The 12,556-nt window shown below is 33.4% G+C and overlaps 1 pseudogene; it reads right to left on the minus strand.

The window, feature by feature from the left end:
* Positions 1–6,636: 6,636 nt before the first annotated feature.
* Positions 6,637–7,165, minus strand: LOC132638328 (non-specific lipid-transfer protein 1-like; annotated as a pseudogene).
* Positions 7,166–12,556: the final 5,391 nt, after the last annotated feature.

Here is a 12,556-nt window from a genome sequence, read left to right on the forward strand (position 1 = left end):
ATCCAAGCAAGGGAAGAGGAAAAAAAGGACCTATTTTTCCTTAAACAACTCATGCATATCCTCTCCCACACAAGAGTGAGAATTGATCATGATCGATCCACGTCCTAGCGTAGTGCCCGGCTTGCTTAGCAAGCAAAGCTAGTTTACTTTTTTATTTTGAAAGCTCAAGTGTTGCTCCACTTGATATTTGTCTGGACAATGCTAATAACGTCGACATGCTATTGAAAAATAATTTAAAAGACAGAATTTATGCAAGCGACTTTTATGAAAAATAAGGAATGAGTAGCCAAGTACGTATTTAGAAAAATATATTTCAGATAATGATTTTATTACACGATTGCAAATGTTAAGTTGGACGAAAATCATCCCATCTCGATATTGCTCGGGGAAATTAAACTCAAGGCTAAAAGCCAAGATTTAGTAAACTTAAAATTTTGTCCATGAGGCAAGTGAAGAAAAAAATTCAAGACCAGCACCTTAAATCATCCCTGTAAATCACTCATATTGCTCCCTATCGAGAGTGAGCGAATTAGACTTGTGGACAGGAGAGTGGCCTTGGTCTTAATGCGTGAAAATTGGGGTAGAAACTAGATAGTCAAGTCAATGATGAAGGTTCAAGACTTCGAGTAAAGTAAGTCTTTCATAATGACTAGTCGTCGACAACACTGCTAATTTTATTTATTAGTATGTGATAATTCAAAACTTGACATAAAGTTTTAACTACAAACTTAAACTTTAAGAAAGACATCCACCTCCTGTTTGGGGTGTATATAATTTGGTCTTTAAATTCGATAATTGCAATTCATTGCAGAATTTGATTTAAGTTTTACGAAATTAAATATCGGATATGATATTTGGTATTTAAAAGGATATGGAGATGTCAATATCACATCGAAATACAAACTAACTTACATAATATACATTTTATATTATAACATATGTTATATTTTGCATTGGCATAAAAAATTCGGCTCGTCTGTATTTACGTTGAAACTGATGATACTAACTTATTAAATCAAATGGAGATACCAAAAATAGATACTAATTAACATTCTCATGTCATTGCTTGATAGATCCAGATGAAATATTATGATGATGAAGAATTAAATTAAAAGTTTAAATTATGTCTAATTCCATTTTTTAGATTTCTATATTTATTTAAGAACTGATAGTAGTCTAGTGCAAAAACTCATACATGACTGCGCATACCTTTCGTCTAACTCACACACCCTAGAAAACTAAAAGTTCCAGATTTTTTTACTTTTTATTTATTTAAGTTTTGTCCAACATTCTTTTTTATCTCTAAAAGACAACAAAATTACCGTTCTCTATCCAAAAAACAAACCGATGTTACCAACCTGAATAAGCAAAATGAAAGGAGAAAAATTCAACCATACCAAATTTAACCAGGTATCATATCAATATAGCATTTGGAGCACCACCAACCTAACTTAAGATAAAAATGACCGAAGTTTGAGATTGTCAGGCCTAACTTCAAACATATATTACTGAAGTTGAAATACTACAAAGCCTAATTTCAGACCGCATGTCTTTCAAGTACTAAACTTGCAAAAAAAAAAAAATGAAGTTGGCTACAGCTTAAATGGGGCTCCTAAAATCGGTTAACTATGCACCTCCAAATGATGTACATATCTCATGGGCTGGCTATGCCCTTAAAGAGTTGCTGCATCACATCTCCAAGAAAATGGGCCTCCATAGTCCGCGCATGACTGGAAGTCCATTGAGACTACACATCGAAGAAATATTTAAAAATCAATAGAAAAGTTATAAACTTGACATAATGAAAACAACTTTTAGTGATGGAAAAGACAAAAATTATACGCTTCCCAGGCCATGACAAGCAGTGTTGTGATTGACAGTGCTATTGTTTTTTTCTCCCGTTAAAATTTTTACCCTTTGGACCTAACATAATGGGATGCTGGCATTGATGTTACTAATACTTCCTTTGTGGATTTGAACTTGTAATTCTTTTCAGTATTTTATTTTAGTAAGTTCTGAAAAGTCCGAAATTTTCTCTATTTCTTTCATCATTGTTTGAAGAAGAATTTGATAAAAATCAATCTTCATCTTTTAATAAGGCGATAACCTTTCTCATTTTCAGATGCGACTATAAGCAAAATCTAACTGAATTTATCTTCTTTTTTTATTGGTTAACAAAATCTAGCTAATGCCCGGTCCCATAAACTCGACTATGTACAATATATGAGCACTAAGAGATCTTCAATTTGTATGTCAATTTTCAAGCATGCTTGTCTCTCGTCCTTAGTCAAACATAAAAATGCAACTGTAAAAAATTAAAATCTAGAAACAGTACTCAATTAAGGGATAGATCTAAATTGGATGCCTCCAAATGCAACGTTTGCCTATCATCCATTGGTTTCGAACTGTGTTTATACGTGGTTATACAAAATATATATATTACTTATACATCATATAGTACATGAATAATGTATAAAGGTGTTCATGTAACATATATTTAATGTATAATAGTGTATAAGGATATATGTAATAGTGTATAAGAATGTATATGTAAAGTTACAAAGGAAGTTGAGCAACTTATATATAGTTATACAGAACAGATACACTATATATATACCGTAATTTGAGTTGGTTTCGTGTTTTATACATGATTCTACAAAGAATATACATTATATATAGCTATACAAAAGAGATACATTATCTATACACTGATGATACAGTGGACTACATTAGTTGCAAACTAGATGAGTGGCATATACATGAGTTATTTCCCCTTTACTTTTTGCTCTTCAAATAAGTTGGTCATAAAATTTTGCCTTCAAATTCGAATTTATGCTTAGCTGGACATAAATATTTAAGGGCATAACTTATGGGTATATTATGATGTGAAAATTATAAATTTGTACCCCGTGAAAAAAATTATCTAATTTGAGGGAACAAAATTAGAGACCAGCCAAAATTAAGGCCAAAAGTGCAAATGAACCCCTATCTATTCCTTCGCTTTCTCCTCCAGGTATCCCTCTCCCCTTTGCAGGAGAAGTAGCAGTTTGTGTTTGTGTTTGTATTTGTGTGTGTGTGAGAGAGAGAGAGGGCCTTAGTAAAATAGTGACCTAGAAAGTAAGCTTCCTCCCTCCACCCCCTTCATTCTGTTGACAACCCTTACATGAGCACCCCTTCATTCTGTTGACAACCCTTACATGAGCAGCCGAAGATGTACTACCAAAGGGAGGTTCAATGCATCAACTGCCTTTGGGCAACCAACCAAGGCAGTTGATGCATTGAACCTCCCTTTGGGGTCCGTGCCAAGTCCAAGTTCAGCTTTCTTCACCTCCTCACTTTTTAAAAAAAAAAAATTATGGTATTGATTGATTTTGGTGAAAACAAGGTACTTCCTCACTGTGTGTGTTTCAGATGCTAGCTATCAACGAGGTATGTTGTTTGGATTTATGCTACATTCCTGTCCTGCGTTTGTGATTACTGAATGATTGCCATATTTATCTAAGTATTTACTCTCCCGGTCCCAATTTATGTGACACCCTGTTCATTTTAGTCTGTACAAAAAAAAAAGTCACATTTCTATAATTAGAAACAATTTAATTTTAAAATTTCTTACCCGTAATGACATGATTTATAGCCACACAAATGTCTAAGTTTGTTTTAGACCACAAATTTCAAAAGTCTTCCTCTTTTTCTTAAACTTTATGGTAAGTCAAACCGTGCCACATACATTGGGACGGAGAGAGTATGCATTTTGGTTTTTTATAGGTAAACCGAGTTATTATTGCTATATGTTATATTTTATTGGTTCTTTTTGTTTTTGGCACGGTTATAGATTTTATATTGAAACTTTTGGTTTTATTAAAAGAACCTAAACCTAAATGTTAATATGCTTCAATTATGTGACTATTATATCTTTTGATCATCTATACTCGTAGTTACACCACGGAAGTTAATTGCAAGTTTAGTTAGGGTTTGTATCTGAATTTTGTCTAGGTGATCTCTACATTGATGTGTATGTAAGACATTGTGTTTATGACCTTTTGAGGCAAGTCTCTTTGTATTACATGAGAATGGTTTTCCCCTATCTCAACTGAAAGGTGTATAGAGGAAAAGGGTTAGATTATCTAATTATGGTTGTTCTATGATTGATACTCTAGTCTATTGAAAATAAAATTTATTTAACTAAATAGAAACTATTCCTTCCATTCTAGAAAGGATGACACGATTTTATTGTAGGGAGTCGAATAATTTTTTCTATATTATGATCTTTCAAGTATTTATTACTTACACTATTCTTGGGGAATGACTACAATTACTATGGATCCATGCAAACTTAGCAAAAGATATGAAAAAATGGAAGAAAAATATCTATATAGGCGATACACATTAGTTGAGAATATGTTTTAGATCTTATTGTATGTCTTATGCATTTTAGGAGTGGTTTAACCTTCCAGAGATTTATACCTTAGAAAATATACAGAACTCCTAATACAGTTTATTTGTATTTGCATAATATTGGCATGAGATAATTTAAATGGGATACCGTGGTCAATGAAGATTTGTATAGACGATCCCAACTTGTTTGAGATTAAAGCATAGTTGCTATTGTTGTTGTTGTTCCATCTCATGCCACAAACCAAATCCCGTAGGTGGTGACTGGCACCTGATAACATGCCCCCATAAGGTGAAACTATATCTGGTACCATTCATAGTACAACATCATCATGCTAAGGATACTAAGCTGCTCGAGTAACCATTTATAATAAAATTACATGCATAAACATTTTTCAAAATATACTTGTAACTAATCGTATTCCTCGTAGAAGTGGGATACAGTTCTTTTATGTGATTGATTCAAACATTGTGTGTGGTTATAGATCTTTGAGAAGAATCCAACATAGATCAAGAATTATGGTATATGGCTACGTTACCAAAGTAGAACTGGTTATCACAACATGTACAAAGAGTAACGTGATACTACTTTGAACGGTGCTGTGGAGTAGATGTTCACTGAAATGGCCTTCTCATCACAGGGTCCGTCACCACTACATTCAGATTATCAAGACAGCCACAATTCTATCCAAGCTTTGCAAGAGGAAGAGCACCAAACAGCTCCATGACTCCTAAATCAAGTTCCGGTTGGTGTTCAAGAAGGTCAGGACACCTTCCAGAAAGCTCAAGACGACGTACAAGGCAACCAGACCCAACTTGTTCATGTAAAACAGTTTGGACTTTGGTGATGATTGAGAGGCTACTTAGAATTTCTGTGATATTGTTGTGCTAGCTCAAACAGGGTGGCACCCCTTGAAAAGTGGAGAAAATCAACCTGTTCAGTGATATGTTGATTGAGAAGCCACTTAGATTTTTCTGCAATTTTGTTAGACCAGCTAGAATATTTTGACACTCCTTGTGAGAAAACTTTTGTATTTTTCTTGTTCTTTTTAGATCTAGAATCCGGAAAGCAATCTCTTCCTTAGTTTGAAAACATTGTTTGCTTCAATATTTCTGTCCAGTGATGTTGTCATTGAGTTGCTTTCATCTGTTTGTTCTCTGGATATTTTGATAGTTTCAGGTTGTCTATGAATGCTGGATAGCTGGTATTCAACCAAAGTGCAAAATGCGAGGTCTCTCTCAAGGTCCCCCTTATATGTCATTTCTTCATTTGGTTACCCGAATTCAGCAAAAACATTCTAAAGCTATTGCAAGGAAGAGATTTGTGAATTTGTGGTTCAGTATATTGAGGGGATAAGCACCAAGAAGTTGAGAAGTTTAGTGGACCTTAGATAGAAACAAAGCTTAGAATTTGTAAAGCAGCGGTTGTTCAAGGGAGTGACAATGCAAATTTACAAATTTAGAGGAATCTAAGTTGATGTAGCCCCAAACAAACGGGTACTTGAGATAATAAATAACAGTAGTGGTAAATTATTTTGCAATTAGTTTATTGTTTTTTCCTAAAGAGCGCCCTAGCCTATATAACTTTTCTCATTTTGCTTAATCAGAATTTTATGGAGTACAATTTATCTAGTTCAACGAATGGAAGGTGGATGAGAAAGGAGAGAAATTCGTTGAGTTGTTTTCAGTTTAAGTATTCAAAGTACTGTAATTTAGCAAAGGTGGTCGGGAATAAAAAGATAAAACATCTTCAAGAAAAGTAAACTGTAGTGAGGGCGTTGAACTTTTTAAGGAGTGACATGTAATGATCGGAATAGTAAGATTCAAATGGCTAGAACATTGGTTTACTTGATTGTAAGGTTCTTAAACCTCAATAAGATTAATAACATACATTATGTGGTACCTTGGAATTTGGAAATGTTATTTGCTCTTTCTTTCCAGAGCAAGTCGACTTGATTACAGTATTACTATGTGTTCTCCCTCAATCTACTTGCCAATCACCTTCACAGGTCAGCATCAAACAAATTAAACGAGGTTATGCTCCATTTCAGTAATCAATTAATCCTCACATGTTCGATCATTGATACTTTATTAAACATTTAAATCTTCTCTTTAATCTTAATGTATTTATTTAACATATATTTTCTACTTGAGGCTGAAGAAGCAAATAATTCACCAATTATTAGATTTGATCAATTTAGGACTAGAAATTAATATGAGATAGAGTGACATAAAGAGAGCATATCGATCAGGAAGTGGTACTATATATATTCACCAAATACATAAAACTCCAGTACATGCATGCCACTTCAACCAAATTATTCAATCATAAACATAAAGTAGTGCTCTTCAAGACTAGAGAGCACATCTTACATTAAGTGATATCAATAGAATTTACTGGACTGTAGAGCAGTCAATGTTGGGGCTAATCTTGTAAGGAACAGTGACACCACATCTGCTATATAAGAAGTGTTTTCAGCTTTGTTAGTATCAATACTGCTGCCAAGACTTGCTGCCCCTGATTTCAGGCAGGTACATAACCCCTGTCGGTCGGGGGTGGTGCTAGCGGCTGTGTAGAGGGACTTAATCCCGCTACAGCAGCCAGCTGGCGACTGTTTGCGGTATCCCATGAGGTAGCTGAGGCATGGCACTAGCTTAGAGTACACTGTGTTGCATGAGATTGCAGCTTCTGAGTGGGGTACTGATGAAAATGAAACTACCACCATGCTACGAAACAAAATGCTGAAATTTTTTGCATTTGTGAGAAAGCCATTGTATTGAAGAAATTAAATTGTTGCTTACACTGGATTGGATTTGGTATGCTTATGCAATGTTCTCAGAGACTTGAATTTATAGACAAAGTTTTAGTGGAGTAGGTGAGTCCATTTAATTTTGTGAATGAAATACTATATTGTAAAGTTGGGATGTGCTAGTTTAAATTAAGTAAATGTTTTATTGGGTAAATTCCACTACTCCATAGCTTTCTAGTTCTAGGTAAAAGAATTAGACGCCTATTGTTCTTTTTCCCTTTCAAATTTACCTTCATCGCAATAACTGATGTATACAATTTTTAGAAAAATTCTTGCCAATCTAGAGAAAGTTTGAGGAGAGATATAGAGTATTAATTTAGTCAAATAACCTTATAATTAATGTTATTAAATAATTTTGTTAATGGGTCTATCAAAACCACAAAACAACAAATAAAAAGTACCAGAGGAAGCGCACTGGGCCTTTGGACATCAAATATTCTTTAAAATTTCAAATGCAATATTTTGGCAGTTGCAAATATTGGTTAGGCCATCAATTTTCAAGTACTAAACTTCAGTATTTTAAATGTTGAAATATTAGCTTGAGAAACATTTCAGGTGAAATAATGATATTCTTAAATCTCTAACTTTTACAAAAAGGAAAAAGAAAATCCAAGTAAGTCATGACAAACTTTTTTGGACAAGAATTTGTTTGGCACATTTTTTGAGCTACACTTCTTGAGTTGTGTAAAGGTTTGAGTAGCTGAAACGTTGATGGTGCCTCACTTTCTACGCATGCATTAGAGTTAATTTCCTAAATGATCACCCAAGTTTGGGGAACTACCTTTAATATCATCTTTGTTTCTTTTAGGACAATAAAGTCACTCAACTATCACTATTTTCCTCAAAATATACTAAACACCTCAAAATCCTCTTGTTTTCCTAGTTGGCATGCCATATCATTAAAACACTTTTTTTTTTAATAATAGACTTATTTAACTCATTAAACCCATTTAACCAAACTCATGTTTTATACCAATCAAATATGATCCGGTCAAAAAGGGGTAAAGGAATCAAACAATACTTTTTATTAAGTCACTTTTTCAAATCTAAAATGCTTTTATCTCAATTCAAATGTATTATCTTTTAATTTAAATTAAGATTTAGTTAGTTTTATCTTTCTATTCAAATTCAAATATTCTTAAATATCATACTTTTCTCCACATTAAAGACGTATTCTTTCCACATTGAAATACAATTACACAGATAACACATATTATTGTCGTACAAGTTTAACTTTTAAAAAACCAAGTGAATCTTATATTTTAAGAAATAAAGTTGGTGTAAATTTTTCCTTTATATTTTGAGTTATTTGTCTTCAAATATATAGTGGGTAATTTTTTGGTATTTCCATTATCCCCTCGTGATGGCTACAAATCCTCTTTTATTGACATCTATAAATCTTTTTTGAGTTATGCAGTAGTTTGTTGGAAAAAAAGGACCTTATGTTAGGGAATAACGAACTCAATAATATGGCGATAAAGAAATTATAATAAGCACGATCTGACATACCTAAAATATCAATAGACGATTTTTACAAGTCTCGAATTGAGGTTTCTTGGTTAGTTGTACTTTGTAACAATTGAATTAGCTGCTTATGCATACTAATAATTAAATTTGTAACAATTGAATTAACTGAAGAAGTTTTTTCATTCTCAAAAGAATAATGTTATGCGAAATGGTGATAGGAGTCGACAAGTCGTATGTAAGGCCAATGTTTGCTAGTCAAGTGTTGCAGACTTGCAGAGGAAGATTTAATACTTCTATATGGTTGGTGTTGTTTTAGCATAGCGATCCCTGATATTTTGTCTTGACTTTTAGTCTTGTTGAACCTTGGTCTTATCGTCTCAGAGGGTGATTTTTTAAAACTAACTTATAAGTTAAAAGTTAAGTTGGTGATAATCAATTTTTTACTTTTGATTTATTTTTATATTTTTTTTTATCTAAAAGTAAGTGCTTTTAATCATTTTTTATCTTTGTCAAACACTATAAAATTTAAAACAGAACTTAAAAATCAGTGTTTTAAAAGGCAGTTCTGGGACTCGCCTCGGGGCTCGCCCCGGGGCGGGGCACTAGCAAAATGCCCCAGGGCTCACGTGCGGGGCTTAATTCCTGCGAGGCTTACGCCCTAAGCGCCCGATTGTATGCCCTAAACACGCCTAACGCCCAACGCTCGGGGCTCGCCTAACAATTCTTACACAATTATATGTTAAATTCCTTAATTAAAACCGTTGACCCTCATAATTCTTTAACAAATGATTGATACTTAATAATTTTTCATTTACCGAAATAAGAAGATTGGGTATAACTCAAATAACAAGTCGTAGTATTGCATATTTACTATATGAGAACATCGTGAGGGTGAATATCACTTAATATTTCTTTTAAGAATACATAACCGAATTGTAAATTTTCACTTGTCATTGGTCATTTGTCCTATGTATCAAAATTATCATATTTTATTATTTCTCTATTTGAAAGTAATTTTATTTTTATTCATGAAGGAGTTACGTTTCAATTATAATACTGATAAAGTTGTTTATAGGGAGATACAATGAATAGTATGTTAGTAATATTGTTTTAACAAATTGTGATTTTTTCATTGTTTGAAAGTTAAGATGTTAGAGTTGATTTGCATTTCATAATAGCTTTTATTTCATTGTATTGTTTATACTTGTAAGGTTATATATATATATATATATATATATACACTTTTCTTTTATTTTTTATGTAATTTTACCTATTTAAAAATATTTATTATAATTATATTATTTTATGAAATACAAAAAATTAAATACTCATGGGGCTTACGCCCCGTACCTCGGGGCTTACGCCTCACCGAGGCATATGTAAAACGCCCCGCCTTACGACCCTGCCTTTTTAAACACTGTTAAAAACCAATAAGCAAGACAATCCAAACATCCTCTTATTTCGAACTGCAAGGTTTCTCTTGCCTTCTCTGACAATCCATGGGCCCATCAATGCTATATTAGCACCATTGTTTTAAAAGACAGTGTCAGGACTAGCTCCGGGGCTCGCCTCGGGGCAGGGCAGTGGCAAAACGCCCTGGGGCTAACGTGCGGGGCTTAGTTCCTGTGAGGCTTACGCCCTAAGCGCCCAACCGTACGCCCTAAACACGCCTAACGCCCAACGCCCAGGGCTCGCCTAACAGTTCTTACACAAATTATATTTTAAATTCCTTAATTAAAATCATTCACCCTCATAATTGTTTAACAAAATAATGATACTTAATAGTTTTTCATCTATAGAAATAAAAGATTGGGTGTAACTCATATAACAAGTCGTAGTATTGGATATTTACTATTTGAGAACGTCGTGAGGGTGAATATCACTTAATTTTAAAAAAAAACACATAGCGGAATTGTACATTTTCACTTGTCATTGGTCATAAGTCCTATGTATCAGAATTATCATATAATTTTATTTTTTGTTCATGAAGAAGTTATGTTTTAATTGTAATCTTGATAAATTTTATTGATTATTTGCTTATAGGGAGATGAAATGAATAGTATGATAGTAATAGTGTTTTAAGAAACTATGTTTTTTTCCGTGTTTGAAAGTTAAAATGTTAGAATTGATTTGCATTTCATAATAGCTTTTATTTCATTGTATTGTTTATACTTGTAAAATTATGTTATATATAATTACAAGTTATAAGCGGTGTATAATGGATTGCTTTGATCATTTTTTTGTGTGTGTGCGCGCACACACACACACACACATATATATATCAGTTTTCTTTTATTTTTTTTATGTAATTTTACTTATTTAAAAATATTTATTGTAATTATATTATTTTAAGAAATACTAAAAATTAAATACCCATGGGGCTTACGCCCCGTGCCTCGAGGCTTACGCCTCGTCGAGGCGTATGTAAAACGCCCCGCCTTACACCCCTTTTAAAACACTGATTAGCACCATCAGTTTAGATCAGTTCTCTTAGTTGCGTTCTGTTTCATGTTAATGCTGCTTCCGCTGTGTTTTTATGTTCTTGGGACCTTCTTTTGTTTTCTTCAAAGCACACTTAGAGCCTGTTTGGATGGACTTGTGCCTATAAGCTGCAAGCTAAAAATAAATAAATTGGGGTAGTCTAACTTATTTCTTTTGGCTTATAAGCTGTTTTCAGCTTATAAACTGTTTTAGATAAGCTAAGTCAAATTGGTCTAATTATTTTTTTGAGCTTATTTTAAGCACAAAATGACTTTAAGTTGACCAGTCAAACATTCAAAAAAACTGAAAATAGCTTATAAGCAACTTATAAGCCAATCCAAACGGGTTCTTAGTAGGCGTTTGGCTATAGAAATAAAAAACTGTTTCACATTTTTTGGAGTTTTGGAGTTGGAGTTGAAGTTTGGTCACAATTTTTGAAATTGTATTTTTTTTTTATTGAAATGTATTTGTTTTGGTTGTGAAAAAAGTAAAAACTTGAAAAATAATTTTTTCTTGTTTTTCAAATTCTAAATATAAATTGAAGTTGTATTTGGAATTTTCATGGCCAAATGCTGATTCCGGAAAAAAGTGAAAAAAAGTTCGTGAAAAAAGTGAATAATTCTTTTGGCTAAACGGGTCCTTAAACTTAGCAAAAGAACTCCAAGTACCTACTACATACCGGTAGTGGGTATGTATTCATAGTCGATTCCCATGTAACATAACTGTGCTCCTCTGAAATTGGAGGATGTTGGACGCGGTTAAAAGCAGATGTTTGTTTTGCACTAAAGGAGAAAGGTTTTCTGTGGTGACCCTTAATTTCTTGGAAAGAGGGGTTTAATTTGCTGCAATTGGTTTTGATGGCAGGAAGAAGATATAGGGACATTGAGTTACGGAAAAGAGAGAGGCAGAGATGGGGTTTAGTAGGTCTGTTTTGAAATTTAGTATGTCCGGCAATTCTTGGCAAGAACGCGATAGACATACTCTTGGCTGTGTTTCCAAAAAATTGAAACTGCAAGTTAAAATTATATTTATGCTTCTGTTCTACTGAACAATGCCAGTCTTTCTTTGTCTTGGCAATCTCACAGCAGAAGAATGAGACCGCTGAATGCGATGCTACATTTTTATTTATAATCATGATGTCCGGATCAGCTTGCGCGCATTTCGGCTAATTTCATATGGTACCTTATTACCTTCTACTAGCATATGTATAAGCTAACTCTGTCAACTGAAACTTCGACGGATTAGAAGAAATCACCAAATGCTTTGCCTCCGCTAGGAATTGAACTTGAGACGTCATGATTCTCAATCCCCTTCATTAACTATTAGGCCACGCCTTTGGATGTTGTCATTCTACATTTCTTTTAGCATTTGGTTTCTATAAACAGTGGTCAAGTATCTATTTTCTT

Source organism: Lycium barbarum, chromosome 4, assembly GCF_019175385.1.
Source record: "Lycium barbarum isolate Lr01 chromosome 4, ASM1917538v2, whole genome shotgun sequence".
Lineage (NCBI taxonomy): Eukaryota > Viridiplantae > Streptophyta > Magnoliopsida > Solanales > Solanaceae > Lycium > Lycium barbarum.